This window comes from Lynx rufus, unplaced genomic scaffold (assembly GCF_022079265.1).
Source record: "Lynx rufus isolate CCGP_SWC_20201006 ecotype Redwood Valley unplaced genomic scaffold, mLynRuf1.p SCAF_3, whole genome shotgun sequence".
Classification (NCBI taxonomy): domain Eukaryota; kingdom Metazoa; phylum Chordata; class Mammalia; order Carnivora; family Felidae; genus Lynx; species Lynx rufus.
Genome location: NW_025814845.1, coordinates 127,673,416 through 127,696,110, shown reverse-complemented (window position 1 = coordinate 127,696,110; position 22,695 = coordinate 127,673,416). Strand labels below are relative to the sequence as shown.

The following is a 22,695-nucleotide window of genomic DNA, read 5'->3' as shown; positions in this document are numbered from 1 at the left end:
AAATTATTCTTAAAGACAAAATAGAAGACAGGGGTCTTGACCTTCAAAACTCTTGTAAAATGGTCATTAAAGATGAATTATTTTTTTTTAATGTTTATTTATTTTTGAGAGAGAGATTGTGAACAGGGGAGGGGCACAGAGAAAGGGAGACACAGAATCTGAAGCAGGCTCCAGGCTCTGAGCTGTCAGCACAGAGCCTGATGCTGTGCTTGAACCCACGAACTGTGAGATGATGACCTGAGCTGAAGTTGGATGGTTAACCGACTGAGCCACCCAGGCACTCCAATACCATTTTTCATTTATTCATTTCCAATTTGTATGCCTTTTTTCTTATTTTTTCCTAACTGTTCTTGCTAGGGCTTCCAGTAATGATGCTGAATCGAATAAATGTCTTTGCCTTGCTCCTGGTCTTTTATTAGTTGTTTATTGTTAAATATAGAATTAGCTGTAAGTTTATTTAGACAGCCTTTAGTAGTTTAAGAAAATTACTGCTTTGCTTTATTTATTTATTTTTTTTCCTTATTGGTGAGAAATGGATGCTGGATTTTGTCTAGTGCTTCATCATTAGCTGTGTGGTTTTTCTTGCTTCATTAACACGATCTCTTTCCTTGTTTGATTTTCAAATATTGGACCAGCTTTGTATTCTTGCTGTATACTCTACTTGCTTATGAGCTGTTACTCATTTTTATATTGCTGGGTTGAGTTTGCTTATTTATGTTTTTTTGAAAGAGAACTGTTCATTACTTTTATATACAGAAAATTCAATAGCATCTACTAGCCCAGTTTGGTGGCTAATTCTTTAGCCTTTGCCTTTTCCAACTTGGGAATGCAAGCCACTAACTTTGGACCCAGGATGTTGCCTTCCCAGTGATGGCACATCTCATCATGTCTGTCATTGTAATTGGTCCTGATAGTTTCTACCAGCTTGGCCAGAGGTCCTTTGTTTTCTGAGTTAACCTGTGTGAGAGTGACAGTGGTGCAGATCTTCCTGTGGACCAACCTGGCCTCCCCCTTGATGATGCAGTAGGGAACCCCCACCTTATGTCACATGGCAGGCAGGAATACAACCAGCCAATGAGATTCACATCATGTGCAATTACTACCAGCTGAGCCTTCTTGTTTTCTACCAGGATGGTGACAGTATTAACCCCAGTTTGAATAACAGGCAGCCTTTTAGTGGTGACATCCCCTTTGCTGGTAGCTTTTTTCAAGGTTTGGGCCAATAATCTCTGCCGCTTCTCTCACTTTGTCTCTGGTCTGTGTTTGTGGGCCAGCTTAAGCATTTGAGTAGCTGTTTGGCAGTCCAAGACCTGGGTGAACTGGTTAATTGCAGGAGGCACTTTTAGACGTTTATAGAAAATAGCCATTTGCTGCTGCAGCTGGATGTAGTGGGGCCATTTGATAAAGTGGTTGAGGTTCCTTTTGGGCTGGATGTCCTGTCCAGTGCCAAAGTTCTTGGGTATTTTCTCAAACAGGGGATTGACTACCTTCTTGGCCTCTTGCTTCTTTATAACAGCAGGGACTGGGACCACCTTCTTCCCCTTAGTCTTCTTTCCTTTCAGCATCTTGGATGGCTGGAGGAGAGAGATGAGTTTGCTTATTTTGTTGAACAATTTTGTATATGTTCATGAAGGATGTTGTTTCTGCTGTTTTCTTACAGTATCTTTGTCTTGCTTTGGTACTTTGAGTTGGGAGTAAATTCTACTTCTTTTGGAGTAAATTGTATTTAATTGACATTACTTCTCCTACATATTTTGTAGCATTTGTTATGAAACTTCAAAGCATGTATTTTAGTTTTTGGAAAAATTTTAACTACAAATTTGTTTTCTTTAATATATACCAGAAAATTCAGGTTATCTGCTTTTTCTTGAATGAGTTTTGGCAGTTTTTCTCTTTTGGGATGAAATGATACATTTCATTTTAGTTCCTGAATTTGTAGGCATTAATTTGTATTACCTAATTATGATAAGTATTCTGTAATTATTTTAATGTCTAAAGTCTATAGTGAAGATCCCTGCTTTCAGTCCTCTTGGTAATTTATATTATCTTTCTCTTTTTTTTCCCCTTGGTTAGTCTAGGTAGAGGTTTATTAATTTTATTGAGCTTTTTAAAGAACTAGCTTTTGCATCCATTTATTTTTCTCTATTTTACTGTTTTCAATTCCATTGAAATCCATTGATTTCTGCTCTTTATTATTATCTTCGTGCTGTTTGCTTTGAGTTTATCTTACTCTTCTTTGCCCAGTTTCTTAAGGTGGAATCTTTTCAATTTAAAACTTCTTCTTCTTCTTCTTCTTCTTCTTCTTCTTCTTCTTCTTCTTCTTCTTCTTTTTAAGTTTATTTATTTTTGAGAGAGAGGGAGCGAGCATGCAAGTGGGGGAGGGGCAGAGAGCGAGGAAGAGAGAGGATCTCAAGCAGGTGCTGCACTGTCATCACAGAACCCTATGTTAGGCTCAAACTCACCAACCATGAGTTCATCACCTGAGCTGAAATCAGGAGATGGGTGCTCACCCAACTGAGCCACCCTGGTGCCCCTCTTTTTCATTTCTCATATAGGCATTTAATGCCATTAATTTCCATCTAAACACTATGTTGATTGCATCATACTAATTTTGATATGTTGTATTTATTTTCATTTTCTAATTTCCTTTGAGCCTTCTTTGATCCATTGGTTATTTAGATATGTAGTTGAATTCTTATTTTAGGGATTTTTTGGGAGGTATTTTTCTTTTACTTATTAATAGCTTAGTTCCATTAGATAACCTATTTTGTATTTTTTTAGTTCTTTTAATTCTTTAAATTTTGTTAAGGCTTGTTTTATTTTGGTGAATGTTTCATTGTACACTTGGAAGGAATGTGTATGCCTCTGTGGGTCGTTGGAATAATTTGTTTTGAATGGAAAAGGAAAATGTTTTAACTTTTTAATAAGATTAGACCTTAAATCCTAATTCCTTGAAGCCAGTAGGGTAATAGAAAAGGATATTGGTGGGGGGCACGTGGGTGGCTCAGTTGGCTAAGCGATAGACTTTTGATTTTGGCTCAGGTCATGATCTCACCGTTCGTGGGATGGAGCCCCACGTTAGGATCTGCCCTGGCAGTTCAGAGCCTGTTTGGGATTCTCTCTTTCCCTCTCTTTCTGTCTCCCCACCCCTACTCATGCTGGCTTGTGCACACTCGCTCGCTCTCAAAATAAATAAATTAGAAACTTAAAAAAAAAGAAAGAAAGAAAAGGATCTTGGGGATCGTGGGATTCACAATACTTGGTTTTAGATAGGCTGCCTTTTGCTATTTATATTATTTCAGATAAATTCTTTTGGGCTTGTGTTTTCTCTAGTTGTTAAATAGTATTGATACATTTGATTTTGTGAAATTCTTCTTTTCTTTAAAATTGTACGCATCAAGTTTTATAGTACCAGGTTTAAGGTTAATAGGTTTATTCTTTACTCTTTTTTTCAGTTATTGTATCATTCTTTTCCTCATTTTTAAAAACTTAGTCTGAATAGTGTAGTTTTAGGGATTATATGAGATGTTAAGACCCAGTAAAGTTTCAATCTATTGTAGAATCTGCCACTTGCAGATATCAAGGTAGCAGTTTATGTTTCTAGATAAAGGCCATGTTTCTGGAAAGGGTTTAGAATTCTCACAGTGGTTGTATATGTCACTGCAATAAGATGATCAGTTGGGGCTTGTGTTGACTTAAGGAGCGTGAAAATGGTGGTGAAAGATATATAAGGCACAAGCTTCGAAAGAAGTACATTGTAAAAATTGGCAATTTACAAGAACTTATGAGGAGTTTAGAAATACTTGTAAGGTTTGTGGGAATGTTGAAGAATATGGTGGGGGCTTAACTTTATAAAAGAGTATTTGTGTAACGAAAAGGATTATATATAAAATGTAGATGATTTACAACAAAACTTGTATTTTGTAGTGTTGTAGCAGCTGGGACAAGTCAGATATTTTAAAGATACCATGAATTTACTTTTTAAATTTGTAAATAGTGTCTACGGTAATCAGAATGTTGAGGGATTCTGGGGTGCTTGGGTGGCTCAGTCGGTTGAGTGTCCAACTTCGGCTCAGGTCATGATCTTGCAGTCCGTGAGTTTGAGCTCCGTGTCAGGTTCTGTGCTGATAGCTTGGAGCCTGGAGCCTGCTTCCGATTATGTGTCTCCCTCTCTCTCTGCACCTCCCCTGCTCATACTCTGTCTCTGTCTCTCTCAAAAATAAAATAAACATTAAAAAAAAGAATGTTGAGGGATTCCTTTCAAACTCTTTGAAGTATTGTTTAAGCATTTCTTTGCAGTTTTGAAGCAATCAGGCAAGATGCTTCAGAGGATAAATACTGAGTGCTGTGTCTTCTTTGTTCAGGAAATAGAAGTGCAACATGAGATTTTTAAAGTGCAAATTTACATCTTTTGCAGAAAATGTGATGGGGTGAAGGTTTTTGAAAACATTTGAAGGTTGTACTGGGATTCACTTCTGTATAAGGTGGAGATACACTGTTGATTTGTACTGGGTTGATTTGTGAAATATTGTAATTAGGCTAAATTGAATGGGTGATGGGTAATTTGAGAAATGATGTTTGTTCCAGGTTATTCAAGATCTGATCTTTCTAACTACTTACAACTTTTGACTAGCTGAGATCCTGCTTTTTTTATATTCATCACCAGTCTACCTCTTGCTTTTCCACCTACAAAATTAAAATAGAAAACAACAAAAAATAACAGTATATAGGGAATAATAAATAATATAGGGAAATATATCATTAGCATAACATATATAAATAAGTATATTTAAAGATGCAAGATTTTCAAATACAAATATTTGCATGGTTATAGTTCATGAGCAATCTTTATTAAATTTATTGCTAGGTGAACGGTATGTAGTCACTGAATTCATTCATTCTGCGTCTCTTGTTTTAGGGGAAGACTGTTCTACTTACATCCTTATTGTCCTCTTTGGGATCTTTAGTATTACTGGAAATTATAGTTAGGTAATTTTTTTTAATAAACCCATGTCTAGTTCTGCAGGCTCTTTAGATGTTGGATGGGATCTGTTGGTTCTCAGCTTCAGAATTAATAACTCTGTGATCCTGATCCTTTTCCTAGTATATCTCTTGTTTGCTGAGATGTGTGACCTCTGGAGAGGTCTTCCTTATATTCAGTAAGTTGATATTTCTCTTTTAGGAAGATAAGGCAACCTTCTCTTAAGGGAGGTTTTCTCCCCCTTTTAGTTCTAAGATGTCTCTCAAATTAACATTTATTCATATCAAAATTTCCCAAAGTGGGAATGGTAAGTCTTACTCTTGATGAGTAACCTGGTGAATACCATTTAGAAAGAGAAGTACCTCGGACGCCTGGGCTCCTTGATCGGTTAAGTGTCTGACTTGTCTTCGGCTCATGTCACCATCTCACAGTTCATGAGTTTGAGCCCCGTATCAGGCTCTGCATGACAGTGTGGAGACTGCTTGGGATTCTCTCACTCTGCACCACCCCGCTTCTCTCAAAATAATTTTTTTCAGTTTAATAAACTGAAAAAAATTACAAAAAATAAAAAAAGAAAGGTAAATACCTGAATTAGAAGAAGCAGGTATCTGGCTTGGGGGTGGAACAAATGGTTAAACTGATTAAAAAATCAGTTTTGTGAAAGGGTTACTTGTGCACCTTATGTCTGAGAACTGTACCTGAGTGGTCAGCTACCTACTAGTAGAACGCTGATGACAATTTTTGGCTGATTGGAGTTTTGGAGGAGTCTACCAGGCCAGACAAAGTAGAAGAGTAGATTAATACTTCTATATTGATACACTTTTGCAAAGTGAACACATCTTTGTAATTGTAACCTAGATCAAGATAGTTACTTCTCTAAAGCTTCCCTGTGTTCTGTCCCAATCAAATAACGCCTTTATCCCAAAGTTAACTCTATTCTGACTTTGTGGTCAGAGATTAGTTTGGCTTGTTTTTTGAATTTAATAAATTACACACACACACACGCTCACACACTCCCACCTGACATTATGTTTGTGATATGTATCCTGTTTTGTTTTTAGTTTTCTTTTTTTCCACTGAGGTTTAAGATTACACGAACATGTAATGCTATAGTTTATTTCACCCCTTTCCTGGTGGACGTTGGATTATATGGAGTTTTGGGCTCTTTAGATAATGCTGCTGTGATAAACTTTGTATATAGCTCCTTGTGCACATATGTACACATTTCTATTGAGTGCATACTTAAGAATGGTATTACTTAGTCATTGGATATGGATATGTTCACCTTTGGTAGGTACTTCCAAATAGTTTTCCATTCCGGTTATACTAATTTACATTCCTACATGCAGTGTATGAGAATGCCAGTGGCTGTACTTTCTCACTTGCAGTTGGCATTGTCTGGTTTTTAAATAAATACTACACATTTCAGTTGATAATAGTATCTTATTATGTTGTCTGTATTTTCCTAATAGTAATATTGAGTACCTTTTCAATATGCTTATTGGGTTTTGAAATTATTTTCTTGTGAAGTTTTGTTTGGTCTTCAGCCTATCTTAAAAATTGGGTTGTCTTGTTTTTGATGATTTGAAGTTGTTTTTCTAAAAAAAATATTTTGGGGGCACCTGGGTGGCTCAGTTGGTTAAGTGTCTGACTTTGGCTCAGGTCATGATCTCATGGTTCATGAGTTTGAGCCCTGTGTTGGGCCCTGTGCTGACAGCTCAGAGTCTGGAGGCTGCTTCGGATTCTGTGCCTCTCTCTCTCTGCCCCACCCCATTCATGCTCTGTCTCTCTCTCTCTCTCCCAAAAATAAATAAATATTACAAAAATTTTCATACCTGAGTCCTTTGTTGGGCATGTGCATTATGAATATTTCCTCCTGCTCTGTAGCTTGCATTTTAACTTTTTAAAGAATACTACTTTTAAATTGTAATGAAGCCCCATTTGTTGTGTTGATCTTTGTGTCTTGTTTAGGAAATCTTTGCCTATTTCAAAGTCATGACAATATTTTTCTCTCATAAAACCTTTATTAAAAAAATTTTTTTTTCAATGTTTATTTCTGAGAGAGAGAGAGAGAGCACGTGTGTGCACAAGCGAGTGCAGGGGAGGGGCAGAGAGAAAGGGGGACATAGAATCCGAACCAGTCTCCAGGCTTCAAGCTGTCAGCACAGAGCCTGATGTGAGGCTTGAACTCACGAACTGCAAGATCATGACCTGAGCTGAAGTCGGACTCTTAACCGACTGAGCCACCCAGGCTTCCCAAAAGCTTAATTGTTTTAAAATTTATTGTTTAGGTCTCTGATACACTTTCTCTCCTTCCTTTTTTTATGGCCTGTGGATGGATATAATGAATTTGATGGATTTTGATTTTAACAGTGGTAGTGATAGAAAATCTATTGGTATGCCTTACTCATAAGAAAACATTTTTATTTTATTTTGTATGTGATATTTTAAGTTCTGGTATGGTAACATTTTCTGTTAGTAAGATACATGATTTTGTATTCTGGTAATTCTTTAAAAGGGATTTAAAAACATTTTTTCCTGACTCTAAAAGAGGCAGTCTAGTTTTGTGAATTGTATTCTGTCTTACTTGTTTTGTTTTTGAAGAGTACAGTGCCTTAAAGACATTGGGTTGTTCAGTCAAAGGCAGCTGTTATATTTAAGCAGGCGATTTAATTTCTATAAGACTTTTTTTTAATCTATAAAGCTAATTTAAGAAAAGTGTGTATAAGTTTTTTCAAGTTGTGAGCAATGTGCCTGGCAAGCAATAAAATCTCTATAGTTAGTGCTTTATTCTTGAATTTTGAACTTTGTTTTGAAGATTATTAAAAAAATTTTTTTTAAATGTTTATTTTTGAGAGAGAAATAGAGAGCGCACGCATGAGCGGGGAAGGGACAGAGAGAGAGGGATACACAGAATCTGAAACAGGCTCCAGGCTCTGCGCTGTCAGCCCAATGCGGGGCTCGAACTCACAAACTGTGAGATCATGACCTGAGCTGAAGTCAGACGCTTAAGCGACTGAGCCACCTGGGCACCCCTGTTTTGAAGATTATTTTGACTTGAGACCTGATTGAAAGGGTATATACCATGCTTGTTATAAAATTATTGATAACTAACTTTTGTAAATAGTAAAAGTAATCTGCCTGCTTATACATTCATTTCCTTTTATTGTAGATAAAATATTTTAATTTTTTTCTGTCAATGTAAGGTTGAATTTAAAATGCTTCCTAGGGGCGCCTGGGTGGCGCAGTCGGTTAAGCGTCCGACTTCAGCCAGGTCACGATCTCGCGGTCTGTGAGTTCGAGCCCCGCGTCGGGCTCTGGGCTGATGGCTCAGAGCCTGGAGCCTGTTTCCGATTCTGTGTCTCCCTCTCTCTCTGCCCCTCCCCCGTTCATACTCTGTCTCTCTCTGTCCCAAAAATAAATAAATGTTGAAAAAAAAAATTAAAAAAAAAATGCTTCCTTATGTTAATGAAAAAAAATAGAGTGAATACCTTGTAAAGACTTTTCCACCTCCTTGTCTGTACTTTAACTCTGTAGTTAGGTTGTCTAGATGCTGCTTACAAGGTGGTAACTACAGATACCAGAAGTGTAGTGTATGATATTGTCTGTTGATGGTCAGGAAGAATTTAACAGTGCTTCTCTAAGTCCTTGTTAGTTTGCTCTTGTCTTGGTTGGTAATTTTTGAAATCTAATTTGTTATAGAGCTCATTCTTTGTAGTCTAGTAAACTCTACCAATATCTTGATAATTCATTAGCTTTTCCATATATTATACATAAAATTTAAATTATTTCTAACATTAGGAAAAGTTGTTTTATATTTATCATGTGCCAAAGTTTCAGCATGTGATGTGTTTAAGTGTTGTAAAAAAACAAGTGGGATTCTTGGCTAGATTTTACAGAGTAGGGGTAACTTCTGAAGTTCAAAAGTTCTTTCTTCTCCTCTTCTTCCTCCTCTTCTTCCTCCTCTTCATTTTGTTATTATTATTATTTAGGGAATCTCAACCAGCAGAGGGATTTTTAACAGGCTACCTAAGTATTTGGTAAGTACATACTTTCAGTGTTAAATATTTTGCATGTTACTTAAGTTTGCATGTATGTTACCTTAGTGACGTTTACAATAGTCAGTGTAAATAACAAATATAATTTATATTTCTTATAATTTTTACTTGGTATTAGAATTTCTTTATAGATTTATTCTGATTCCTTCTGATTTATTCTATACACTGTATCCAGAAAATTCTTTTAGTGTGCATTCTGAGTATTAAAAGAGTTCGATGGCAGAGCTGTCTTAGCGGGCAAGAATGCTAGTACTTTGGTGAAGAAAACACAATTTTCCTCATGTGAGATTTTTGTAGCAGTTTTCTTTTTTTTTTTTTTTCATTTTTTTTGTCAACGTTTATTTATTTTTGGGACAGAGAGAGACAGAGCATGAACGGGGGAGGGGCAGAGAGAGGGCGACACAGAATCAGAAAGGGCGACACAGAATCAGAGAGGGCGACACAGAATCAGGCTCCAGGCTCTGAGCCATCAGCCCAGAGCCTGACGCGGGGCTCGAACTCACGGACCGCGAGATCGTGACCTGGCTGAAGTTGGACGCTTAACCGACTGTGCCACCCAGGCGCCCCTTGTAGCAGTTTTCTATTAGCTGGTGACAGTAATACAGATTTCTTCTTTAGCCATCCATTACTTGACTCCTCCTTACATTAGGTCCTGTTTACCATAGTAGGTCAATATGAAGACAAATACTCTGGTAAGGCCCTAAGCTATTTTCTCTTTGGGGTCTCTAATTTCATTGTAATAACATTTTAATATTAAGAATTTCATAAACTTACGCTTTGGTTAATAGTGATAGATTTAAAAATTATTAAATATACTTCAGCAATGTGAGGCATTGGATTATCAAGTGTCATAATATAGCTTTTTAATTGTTTTAATGTAGTCTGTGAAATATTACTAAGGATGAATAAATTTATTTGATTAGCTAATCAAAGTTTCCTAGATATATGAAGAGATATTTAATAATAAACATTGATTTTTCTTATTATGATTATTAATGTGTTTGAAACAATATGTATTTAACCAAATGTGTTTCTAAAATTCTATAATCATAGTTGATGCTTAAATATTGAACAATTACACTATTCTGCTTACTGTATATTTATAGTAAATGTACATTTTTAGGAGCAAATGATGTTATAAAAATCTCAAATTTTTACTATTACAAAATGTGGTAACTGATTCCTGAAAATATATTAGGTAGAACAAATCAACATAATGTGTTTTCTTCCCCATTGATGCATATATTTGAGTTCGTTTGAGGGAGGCAATCATCTTTGCATTGTATATGCTTATGATATATATTTCATTTCTGCAAATTTATTTTTAGTAACTATTGGAATACATTTACATATCAAGAAATTCATCCATAAGTGTACAATTTGGTGGTTTTTAGCATATTCAGAGGTGTGTAACTGACACTACTATCTAATTTTAGGATACTTCAACCGCACCTTGTATCCGTTAGCAGTCATTCCCTAATTCCCTTTAAACACCCTGCCTGCCTCCCCTACCCCACAGTCCCCTTCTCCAAGCAACCACTAAATACTTTCAGTTTCTATAGATTTGCCTATTGTGGACATTTCATATAAAAGAAAGCATATTCTATTTGTCTTTTTGTGTCTGGCTGTTTTCGCTTAGCGTAATGTTTTCAAGGTTCACCCATGTTGTAGCATGTGTCATTCATTTTTATGGGAAAAACCATTCCATTATATACCATATTTTTTGTATCCATTCATCAGTTGATGGATTGTATCTACCTTTTGGCTATTAGGAATGCTTCTGCAATGAACATTCTGGTATAAGTTTTTGTGTGGATGTATATTTTTATTTCTTTTGGATATGCACTTAATAAGGTAAGGGTAGAATTGCAAGATGTGATAACTGTATAAGTCTGAGGAACTGTCAAAATGGCTGTGCTATTTTATAATCCCACCAACAGGATACGAGGATTCCAACTTCTCTACATCTTTATAGACGCTTGTTACTTTTAGTCATTTTTTGTTTTAGCTATCCAAGTGAGCGCGAAGTGGTATTTCATTGTGGTATTGATTTTCATTTCTATAATAACTGATGATGAGCATTATTTCATGTGCCTATTGACCATTTACATATGTTCTTTGGAGAAGTGTGTGTTCAAATCTTTTGCTCATTTTTTAATTGGATTGTCTTTTGTTAAATTGTAAGCATTCTTTATATATTCTGAAAACTATTCCCTTATGAGATATAGGATTTGCAAATACTTTCACCCATTCCATGGATTGTCTTTTCACTTTATTTCTGGTATCTTTTGAAGCACAGAAGTTCTTAATTTTGATGATGTTCAGTTCATCTGTTTTTTCTTTTGTTGCTTGTGCTTTTGGTGTCATATTGCAAATTTATCTTTAAATAAATATTCATTTATAGTTTAGATCTGTGACAAGGTTTTAATTACCACAGGACTGTAAAGCATTGGCATTTTTTGTGTTTGACAGCCAAAGCCCAAAGGAAGCAATTATCTTTATATTTGTGCTTCAATTCCTTAGTTAATTGTTTTAAGGAAAATGCTATGTTTTGATCCCATGGGTTACCATGAAAATGTTAGCTGTGTGTGATATATCCATTGATAATAGTCTTGTGAATTCATGTTTAGTTTTTTTGGATTGTATGATACCTTAGTTTATCATGGCACTTAAGGTATATTTGATGTCATACCTTAATAAACTATGGCCTTTTAGGCTAACACTATTATCAGAATTCTTTTTATCTTTTCCAGGAGGAGAAAATAAATTTTGAGAATCTTACTGATTTTAGTCTTGTGCAGGATATTTGTAGGCACTAATTTTTTGATGTATTTGTAAACTTACATATGGAATATGTATACTTTTCCTTCAAGTTTAATAGGTATGTATCTTCTTGATTTTTATGGGACAATTTTAGTTCCTTATTTTTTATCATGTGGCTTTTATCAGTTGCAGGCATATTTCAGAATGAATTGTTCTATAATGTTTTCTAATGTTGGTTTTAGAAAAATGGCATATAACAATGGAATATCACCACTCAGTAGCGTTGGCTTTCTGCGTAAGGGCAAGGGATTGTAATATAGTGTGATTAATGTATTTTTATTAGGGAAATTTACTTTTGTTTGTATCATTCATATTATCTAATACTGTGTTAACTTCAAATAATGAAATTTTATAGAGCCAAAATTACTGATATTCTTTTTTTTAGTTGATTTTAAATTGTGGTGTCCACTGGTTAAGCATCCACTTAAGTGCCAATTGGTAGGTAACATTGTTCTTCACTGTGATATTTTTATAGTTTGTTTTATACCACCCATGGACATTTTGCATTGGAAAAGGAAATAAAAGGTGAAACATGTCATTTTTGATGGTATTACATTTTCAGTTATAATAAAAAAAGATTTAATTGAGAGTTACTTCCTTCTATGGTATATGTCAAATGTGGCAGTTAAGAGAGTTTAACCTATTTATGGCTGAATTAAGGCAAAATGGCTTTTGTGCACTATACTTTCTTTCTCTTGTTCTGTATGCTTACTAACAATAATTAAGTGTATATTAATTCTGAGTTATTTATATTTGAAATGGGGGTTTTAATATTAATAGAGACACTTTTTTTCTTACAAGAGTAAGAGGAGTTGCCCTTTAGTTAAACCACTAATTTCTTACTGAAGTCAATCGGGGTTGCTTTATATTCTAGGTAGCAGATTCTCAGCTCATGTCCTAGAGTTTGCTATTCTACTGATGTGCTTCATAATACACCTTGGAGATATTGGTCAGGGTTGTGTGGATAGAATAATTAAACTATTCTTTGTCAGAACGGTCTTTCACTACTTAATCTTACTGAGGAAAGCTCAAATGGACTTGGATTATTCTAAATGTCACATTATTTTTGTACAAATGTCTGAAAACCATTACACAATAGTATTGACTCCCTTTTCTCCCAGTACAATTTCTGTAGCAACATCATGCAAGGAAGTTTTCCTAAAAGCTTTTTCCTTCAGAACTCACCGCCCCCCCCCCCGCTTTTAAGGAAAAGGTTGATCCAGAGTAGCCCACTTTTAATCTAGTAGTCATCTCATATTTTATTCTTATTAATACTTAAGGTTTCCATACTTCTGATCTTTCTTCAGAAATTTCCAGTCTGTTAATTGAAATAATTACAACTGTTCATTTCTTTGGTTTTGTTCCCTGTTCATGGACTTCCTAGATTTGGTAGAGTTCTATCTGATTACGGTCTTTAGAAGTTTCTAATATAAATTGACACTTTTCCTCCTAGCTTAGCCTCAGTGCTTCCTGATGATCCTTATCTCATTTTGATCTTCTATTTCATTCTCAATATTAGTTATTTGGAACCTTTCCACTGTCCTCAAATGACCAGTCCTATTTCTATTTTTCTCATTCTTTTTTCATTTCATATTTTATACTTTATTTCCTCTATCTTCACTCAAAGAACAAAATGTTTTCATTTTTTTCAAAGGATAATATCTATATTCTTTTTTTTTTTAATTTTTTTTAATGTTTTATTTATTTTTGAGACGGAGAGAGACAGAGCATGAATGGGGGGAGGGGCAGAGAGAGAGAGGGAGACACAGAATCTGAAACAGGCTCCAGGCTCTGAGCTGTCAGCACAGAGCCCGACGCGGGGCTCGAACTCACGGACCCGCGAGATCATGACCTGAGCCGAAGTCGGAGGCTTAACCGACCAAGCCACCCAGGCGCCCCAGGATAATATCTATATTCTTAAATTTTTTTTTTTTTTAACGTTTATTTATTTTTGGGACAGAGAGAGACAGAGCATGAACAGGGGAGGGGCAGAGAGAGGGGGAGACACAGAATCGGAAACAGGCTCCAGGCTCTGAGCCATCAGCCCAGAGCCTGACACGGGGCTCGAACTCACGGACCGCAAGATCGTGACCTGGCTGAAGTCGGCCGCTTAACCGACTGCGCCACCCAGGCGCCCCTCTATATTCTTAATCTTATCCCTTCTTCCTTTCACTTGAACCTTGCTGTTTTCTGTTATTCTCATTTTCCATGCTGGGTTCTCCATCTTATCACACTTAATCTTGAAAAATGCCTTTTACTTTTACTCTTTCCCTATCCTTCCCTTTATCACTGAGCTTGTTTGATTTGTGGTCCAGTTTCTTAATTCTTACTCGGCTACCTTCTGCAGTTTGACTATTGTTTCTACTGGCATTCTGCTTCCTCAAGTGAAAGTAAACTTTTCTTACCTAACCAGATAGATAGTTAAGCTCATGTTAAAGTGCTTTACAACATCCCTAAGGTAAGACTGAGTTCCAGTTGCTAAATCTGTGTGTTTTCATTTCTCATCCTGTCCTACTTTTTTTTTTTAATATCATTTGGTATTTTGCTTCTTCTTAACATTCACTTCTCCCTTGTATTCCATAATAACTGTGCTTTATGGTTTTTCTGTGATTTCTCCAGCTACATGTTCTTTTTGTTACTGCTTTTTTCTTTCATATACCTCTGAAGTATAAACTGCATTGAAGCTTTGCTCCTTGCTCCTTCTCATTATGTATCATTTCTAGGAGATGGTCTCTGTTTTTATTATGTAAGTTATCACAAATTTGTGATGACTCACAAATGCCACATTTTCCTTCATTGTCTGTTTGATTTCAATTATTATGTCCTTAGCACCCCTAAATTATTATTTCTCAAGCTGAAAAATTTGCCTTGAACATGCTTGATACATTGTTGGAATTTACTAAATGCTTATTGAATCAGTGAATGAACTCCTTATCCAAGTGCCCCAAGCTGTTCGGTTTGTTCTTTTTTTATATATAATGATTTTAACCATTCACCTATTTTCATGTTACAAACCCTATAATATCTTTGACCAATTCTTGTCTACCCTTGTTAGCATTAATTATTATATTTTGGTTCTAAGCTTAACTAATGAGGTGGATGATGTTCTCATTTGCAGATGGTAGAAATAGGGATCACAGAGATTGTGATGTACTTATGATTTCATGGATGGTGGTGGAGTTGAAAATTAAGATTATGTTTCTGATTACATGTTTCCTGGTTTTCACAGAAAACATTGTTTCTAATGATAAAAGCAGTATGATAGATAATAATTACTCTTAATGTACTATGTGAGTTAAGAGAATAAAGACTGGAAGATGGTAGGAATACTTTAAATTCTTATGTGATGGGATGAAGGTCGTAATTCAGAGGGAGGAATGAAAATCAAGGATGTGAGAAGTTTTTCACTCAACATTAATAGAATTTTGAGATTCTGACATCTGGTAATGATGCAGTGATGCCAGTGAAGTAGTTGTTGAGTGAACCATCCTTCAGATAACAATTATAAAATCTGGATAAAATATTAAACTTCATCTGTGTGAAAGCCACAAAAAAGGACTTTAAATGAAGCAGAAGCCAGATTAAAGGTTACTCTTTAAAGCCTGCAACTGCAAGGGCGCCTGGGTTGCTCAGTCGGTTAAGCGGCCGACTTCGGCTCAGGTCATGATCTCGCGGTCCGTGAGTTTGAGCCCCGCGTCGGGCTCTGTGCTGACAGCTCAGAGCCTGGAGCCTGCTTCAGATTCTGTGTCTCCCTCTCTCTGACCCTCCCCTGTTCATGCTGTGTCTCTCCCTGTCTCAAAAATAAACGTTAAAAAAAAAAATAAAAAAAAAAAAGCCTGCAACTGCAATGTGTAAGACTTGTATGTTTGTAGCTTTCTTGGCTTTGGATGCATCCCAGCCTCCTGTAGTTCCAGTAGCATGGGACAGAAGTTAGGGCTAGCCAAGCAGCTGGGAATCTACTGAGAGAGATTCTAGAAGCAAAAGAACCATTGAAGAGGTAAACAAAAACTAATGGAATTTTTCACCAGCCCACCAGCATTGCAAGCAATTCTAAAGGAAGTTCATTGAGTCTGAATGGAAATGGCATCAGGTTGCAAGTGCCATTTACAGTAAGGAATCAACATTAAAAAAAAGTGAATATGTGGGTAATAATAAAAACTATAAATTTTTTTTAATTAAAAAAATTACCGATGATTAAAGCAAAAACTATGATTGTATTGTTCAGTTTAAAATGTATATATGAAAATAGTAGCACAAAGTTGGAGTATTTCTGGCTTAATTTGTATTTCTCTGATGTCAATATTGAGCATCTTTTCATGTATTGTTGGCCATTTGAATATCTTCTTTGGGGTGAAGTATCTAATCTCAAGATTTTGAGAATTGACTTCTATATAATATTTAATAAACATGTCATAATAAGACATTATGATAAATTGACATTAATACTTAGTATTCTGGCTTATAAACCTTCTACTTAGGTTATCTTTTAGTTTCTTTCAGTAATGTATGGCAGTTTTTTTTAAGGTGATAAGAAATATTAAACTCTATGCTTAGTAGGTAATAATTCCTCATTTTCCCCTCTCTTAGGCCCTGGTAATATGTACTTCCTGCTGTATGAATTTTCCTATTCTAGATATTTCATGTAAGCGGAACCATCCAGTAATATTTGTTCTTTTTGTGTCTGACTGCCCCCCCCCCCCCCCAAGAGAGAGACAGTGCAGACATGCTAGCGGGGAAGAAGGGCAGAAGGAAAGGGAGAGAATCCCAAGTAGGCTCCATGCTCAGCACACAGTGTCGTGGGCCTTGATTCCACAATTCTGGGAATTTCCTGAGCTGAAATCCAGAGTTGGTTGCTCAGCCAACTGAGCCACCCATGCGCCTAGAGTTTGTGTCTGGCTTTTTTCACTTGTAATGTTTTCAAAGTTCATCTATGTTGTAGCATGCATCAGAATTTCATTCCTTTTTATGGCTGGATAATATTCCACACTTTGTTTATTTCTTCATTTGCTTGTGGATACTTGGGTTTCCCCCCTTTTGGCTATTGTAAATAATGCTGCAGTGAACATTGGTGTACACGTATCTGAGTCTGCTTTTCCATTCTCTTGGGTGTATACCTAGAAGTGGAATTGCTGGGCTATGTGGTAGAATTCTATGTTTAGCTTTTTGAGAAACTGCCAAACTGTTTTCCACAGTGGCTTCGCCATTGTATATTACTAACACCAATTTACAGGGGTTCCAGATTCTCTGTATCCTCACCAATGCTTGTTATTTCCTATTTGTAGTACCTTGTGGGGGTAGATTTCCTAGGATTTTCTGCATAAACAATCATATATGAACAGAGACAGTTTTACCTCTTTTTTATCTTTTTGTTTTTCTTTCTCTTACCTTTTTATATTGGATTTCTAATTATGAGGATAAATAATGAGAACAAGCATTCTTGCCATGTTCCCAAACTTAGGGAGACTATATTTGACATTTCATATTAAATCTGTTATTAGTTATAGGACTTTCATAGATACCCTTTATCTGGTTGAGGAAGTTCTTCACTGGTTCAGTGGTTTTGTCTGTCTTTTTGTTAATGGCATTTGATTTTGATCATTTAGTTTTTTTCTTTCCAACTATTCCTGTGAATTACGGTGATTATTTTTTCATGTTAACTCTATGTTCTTAGATAAACTTCACTTTGTTAGGATGTATTATTGTTTTTACAATCACTGGATTTGATTTGCTAAAATTTTGTCAAAGCTTAAAGTGCCCTCTTTTCCTCTGTTTTGTATAATACTGACATATGTTTGTATGCCAGACATATAATTTATATAAAACTTGGCATATGGTTTTCTTAAATATTTGATAGAATTCAGCAGTGAAAGTTTTCTTGAAGGACGGCTTTGGATTGTGAATTCAATTTTACCCCTTGGTAGTATTGGTGTTTTGCATTTTTCACAGTATTTTTGTTTCATTTATTTTGTTGAATTGGTTAGTACAAAGTTGTTCATAAGATGCTCCTATTATTTTTTAATGCCTGCAGGATCAGTGGTGATATTAGCTTTTTGATTTTTGATGCTAATAATTTATTTTCTTTTTCCCCCCTTATCAGTTTGCTAGGTGCTTATTAATTTTTTAATATAATAAGTTAGCAAAGAGCCAACTTTTGGAGATAATTTTCTCTATCATTTGTTTGCTTTCTGTTTAATTGCTTTCCATTTTTAATTCCTTCTTACTTTTGATTTAATTTTCTCTTCCTTTTAGCTTCTTATATTGGAAGCTTACTCTTCTCTTGTTTTCTAGTATAAATGGCTACAGCTAAAGATTCTCCTTTTCATGCCTCTTTAACTGTATCTCAGGAATGTTGACATGTTGTATTTTCATATAACTCAGTTTAAAAATACATTCTTCTTATTTTCTTGGGTTTCCTCTTTGACCAGTAGGTTATTTAAAAGTGTATTGCTTAATGTCCAGATATTTTGGATATCCTATGTATTTTTTTATTAATGATTTCTAATTTAAATTTGTTGTCATAGGATAAACTGTTATATCAGCTCTTTGAAACTTATACAGATGTTTATGGACAGTGCTTATTCTGCAGTTTTAGGTTATAGGATTTTGTAAATGTTGCCCATTAGGTCATGAGGGATAATGTTCAAATCTTTTTTATTCCTGAAATGTTGGATAATAATGTTCAAATCTTTTTTATTCCTGAAGTTTTTTGTTTCTTTGCTTATTTATGGTAATTGCTGCTTACATAGTCAATCCATATTTGTCTTACATAATCTGGTTATTAGATTGGATATTTTTTCTCTTTTAAAACAATAGTTTTATCCTTCATTTAGTTTTCTTGAGTTAGTTTTACTAACGAAGAGACATACATCTTATTTTACAGTGATTAAAAATGTATATATAAATTATCATAATATTCTTCTGCTCACCCATATGTCACCTAGGTTTTGAACATCTTTTTCTTCCTTGTTTTATTATTTTTGTTTGGATGCTAGAGAAAACTGTAATTTATTGTAGTTGTGTACTATGGGGTTCTTATAATAGTATGTGTGTATGTAGTTCTATGTTGTAGTATAGCATTGCCAGGGAAAATTTGGTTTTGTTTTATTTGGGGTCTGGTGGAAGCCATCTTATCCTTATATAAATTTACTGCTACCTCAACACAACCTTCTATATAATAAAACAAATTTCTGTTCTTAACTATAGTATGAAGTTCTGATTTATAATAGTTTTAACTTAAATCACAGTCTATACAGTAGGCAAATTGGAAAAATATTCAGGACATTTAAAAAATGGTTATTTAATATGCGGCCTCCACAGTAAAATAAGTTAAAAGAAAATCCTGTTATTGCCTACTATGAAATTGGATAGCCTGGTTTTTAAAAGTTTAAATTTTTAAATATGTCAATTATTTGGGGCACCTGGGTGGCTCAGTTGGTTAAGGGTCTGACTTCGGCTCAGGTCATGATCACAGTTCGTGAGTTCGAGCCCTGCATCGAGCTCTGTGCTAACAGCCTGGAGCCTGCTTTAGATTCTGTGTTTCCCTCTCTCTCTGCCCCTCCCCCACTTGTGCTCTGTTTCTCTCTTTCTCAAAAATAAATAAACATTAAAAAATTCTAAAAAATATCTCAATTATGTAAGTCTTCTCTGCATTGGATCATTCTTTCTTTTATAGACCTTTAGTAATAAGAAAGCCAGTCTTGTTCACCATTCAGTTTTTGAGACAACTGGTATGATTTGAACTTAAACTTTGATGTCAGGCAGGTTCAAATCCTACATCTGTTGCATACTCTTCTCATTGTGAACTTAGTAATATTTTGATTATATTCGCTGTACTTTCTTAAGAGATCCAGTTCTGATTTTTTATCGTTTATTTATGGTTGAGAAGGTGAGACAGAGTATGAGCAGGGAGGGGCAGAGAGGGAGACACAGAATGTGAAGCAGGCTACAGGCTCTGAGCTGTCAGCACAGACCCCGAAGTGGGGCTCAAACTCACAAGCTGTGAGATCATGACCTGAGCTGAAGTCAGATAATCAACTGAGCCACTCGGGTGCCCCTTAAGAGATCCATTTCTAATATTCTGTTAAGCTTCCTGAGATTTGTTGATAATTTTCCCCCCTATTAATGTTATGTAACGTTTGAATTCCTGTAACACAACTGTATTTGGTAATAGTGGGTAATTCTTTTAATTTTGCTTTTTTCTTATTCAGTTATATAATCATCTTCAGGCAAATATATGAAAAGACAGAAATATTTGAAGGTTTTGTAAGTAATTATGGCAGGTAATTTGTTTGGTTCTGACTAAAGCTGAATTGAGAATATATTTTATTTAGTTTGGATATAGTATATAATTAGATGGAGCTCAGTCATTACCATGTATGGTTAAATCATTGCCAACCATCCATTGTAATTATGTCTAGTGTCTCCAGGCATCATGACAGGAATGTGTAAGACTAGAGGGAGTATTTCACCGTGAATGTGTCCTGTAATGGCTATTACTGGCAGTATGAAGCCACCGCTAGTAGTGGAGGAGAAACTATATTTGAAATGTAGAGTCAGAATCAAGTCCGTGGAAACATTTTCAGGTATTTAAAACTGTAAGATTCAGTTTTCACCCCACAGATTGAAAATGTCAATGCTCCTGTGTAGAAAATAATTGATAATGTAATGTGTATATAATTTTATAGGCACCAAATGTTTTTTCTATTTTGATGAAAATGCCATATTTAATAAAATTAAAATATTTAATTTCATCTGCTTATTGGAACACTTTAGTAAAGCAAGTAAGAAATGATAAGACTTCTGATTTGGCTGTATATTAAGGACATATTATATTACATTTATTAATTAAGAGAAAAGTTCAGTTAAAAATTAGTGGAATATGAAACAATGATTAAATAAGTGCCATGAAGAATTAGAAATTATTCTGATGTTGTGAAATGCATTGTGACATAAAAATGTTCTGAGGACAGAGAAGCAATTCATTTAAGGGGAAAAATAAATTATAAACAGAAATAATGAATGAACTCCTGGTTTTTTGATAATCCAATTAATGAAAAAGAATGACTCATATGAAAGTATTGGAAAGATATCTGAATGACTTACTTATTTGAAATCAAATTCTCTGACCAGTGAACATAGCAAAATCTCATAATATACCAACAATGACACTGATGATTGGTTAATAAATGTCTTAAATTTTGAGCATGTAAGGTTAGTTACTAAACAAGAAAACTTAAATTGAAATCTCAAATTTCTGTACAAAAGAAGCTTGATAGAAATTCATCACATTTGTCAACTCTTTAGAGAATTTACATGACGTTTCTGATAACAGGTTGTGAAGTTTACAGTTTCTACAAATTTTGAACAACTATGCCAGAGTAAAGACAAATTATCCTCTTCGTCTCTGTATAGGGAATCTTATAAAATCTTGTCATTCAAAAAGTCAAGCAAAGAGTACTCAATCAAAAAATATAGGAAATATGGTAAAACAGAAGTGTTTCAGACTTTTAATTAAAATGTTATTTTTTTGGATTGTGTGTATTTATGGTATTTCTTAGTCTTTTAATATTTTGTTGATTTTTTTTCATTTCAAATATGTATTCACTTTCATTTCTAATTTGTAGTCTTTCTTTTAAATCCTTTAATTTTTAAAAGCTTTAGGCCCCTCAAAACCTAGATTTGCCCCTGTTAAGAGGATAGAGCATGGATGCAAGTGGGATCTGATGGGATTGGCGGGGCATGGTTTAGAGTGACTGTGTCTTTCTGAAGAGGTGGCAAGATCTGATGAAAGGCATGGAGAGAACCTTATGAGTGTTTGTGGGAAAGAGCAATTCAAGTAGGATTCCTGTAAATTTAAAGGCCCTATTGTGGGAATAAATCTGGTGTGCCTATTAAAAGGAGACAGTGAGGTTGGCGGGGTGGGGGGTTGGTGATGAGTTTGAAAAGGAAAGCAAGGGCCAAATTATATATGACCTGGATAGGAATTTAAGGAATTTATATTTTGATTCTAGTGATAATGGGGTTACCATTGGAGAATTTATCGTATTTTCAGGCTAGCAGTGAACTCTTTGATGTACTCATTTGGAGACCCAGTTTTCTTTCATCTTTTAGGTCTGTCATCCTGTTGTGCTTTATTCTCGCATGCCAGCCATATCAGGATGGAGAAATAACCTGCATACTAGCTTTCTTAAAATATCTATCACAGAAAAGCATCCATTACTTCTAAAATTCATTTTCCTTTGATGAGAATTTAGTTACATGTAATTGCAAGGGAGCCACATGCGTTACTATGGAGGGTGAGAATGAATTTTGGTTAGGAAATTTGGTATTGCTGCCACATTAATACTTATGTATTAGGGCCTAAGATCTGATTTATTCTAACTTATACTTAGTGTATCATTTTAAGGTTATACTATGGTTTAATGTTTAACCATTCTCTTATTGCTAGGTTAGTTTCGAAGTCCTTGGCGTCAAATGCAAGGCTGCAATAAACAACCTTGTTACATCTCCTTGAGATGTTAGGGCAGCTAACAAAAAGTGTAATTGCTGTATAGTAAGGTATAAGCACTTAAAAAAATGTACTAAATACTGTGAAATTGTCCTTCAAGAGTTACTCTCATCATCAGGGGATGAATATGTTCTTTTTACTACCTTCCTCATTAATACTTGATGTTGTTTTTGATAATCTTACAACTGAAAAATGTTTTCTCATTGTTTTTGATTTGCATTTCCTTTATTATTGATGAAGCTGAACATCTTTTTGTAAGTTTTTGGCAATTCTATGAATTGTCTATATGTTATCATTTTTTCTCTTGAAAATTTTTTTTTTAAATA

General features: G+C 35.0%; 1 protein-coding gene and 1 pseudogene across 3 annotated transcripts in view; one reads left to right on the top strand and one right to left on the bottom strand.

Annotated features, from left to right (window-relative positions):
• The window catches only part of FBXW7 (F-box and WD repeat domain containing 7), a 222,861-nt gene that overhangs the window by 58,491 nt on the left and 141,675 nt on the right, over positions 1-22,695 (top strand). The gene's annotated exons all lie outside the window — the stretch shown is intronic.
• On the bottom strand, positions 775-1,580 carry LOC124520515 (60S ribosomal protein L7a-like; annotated as a pseudogene).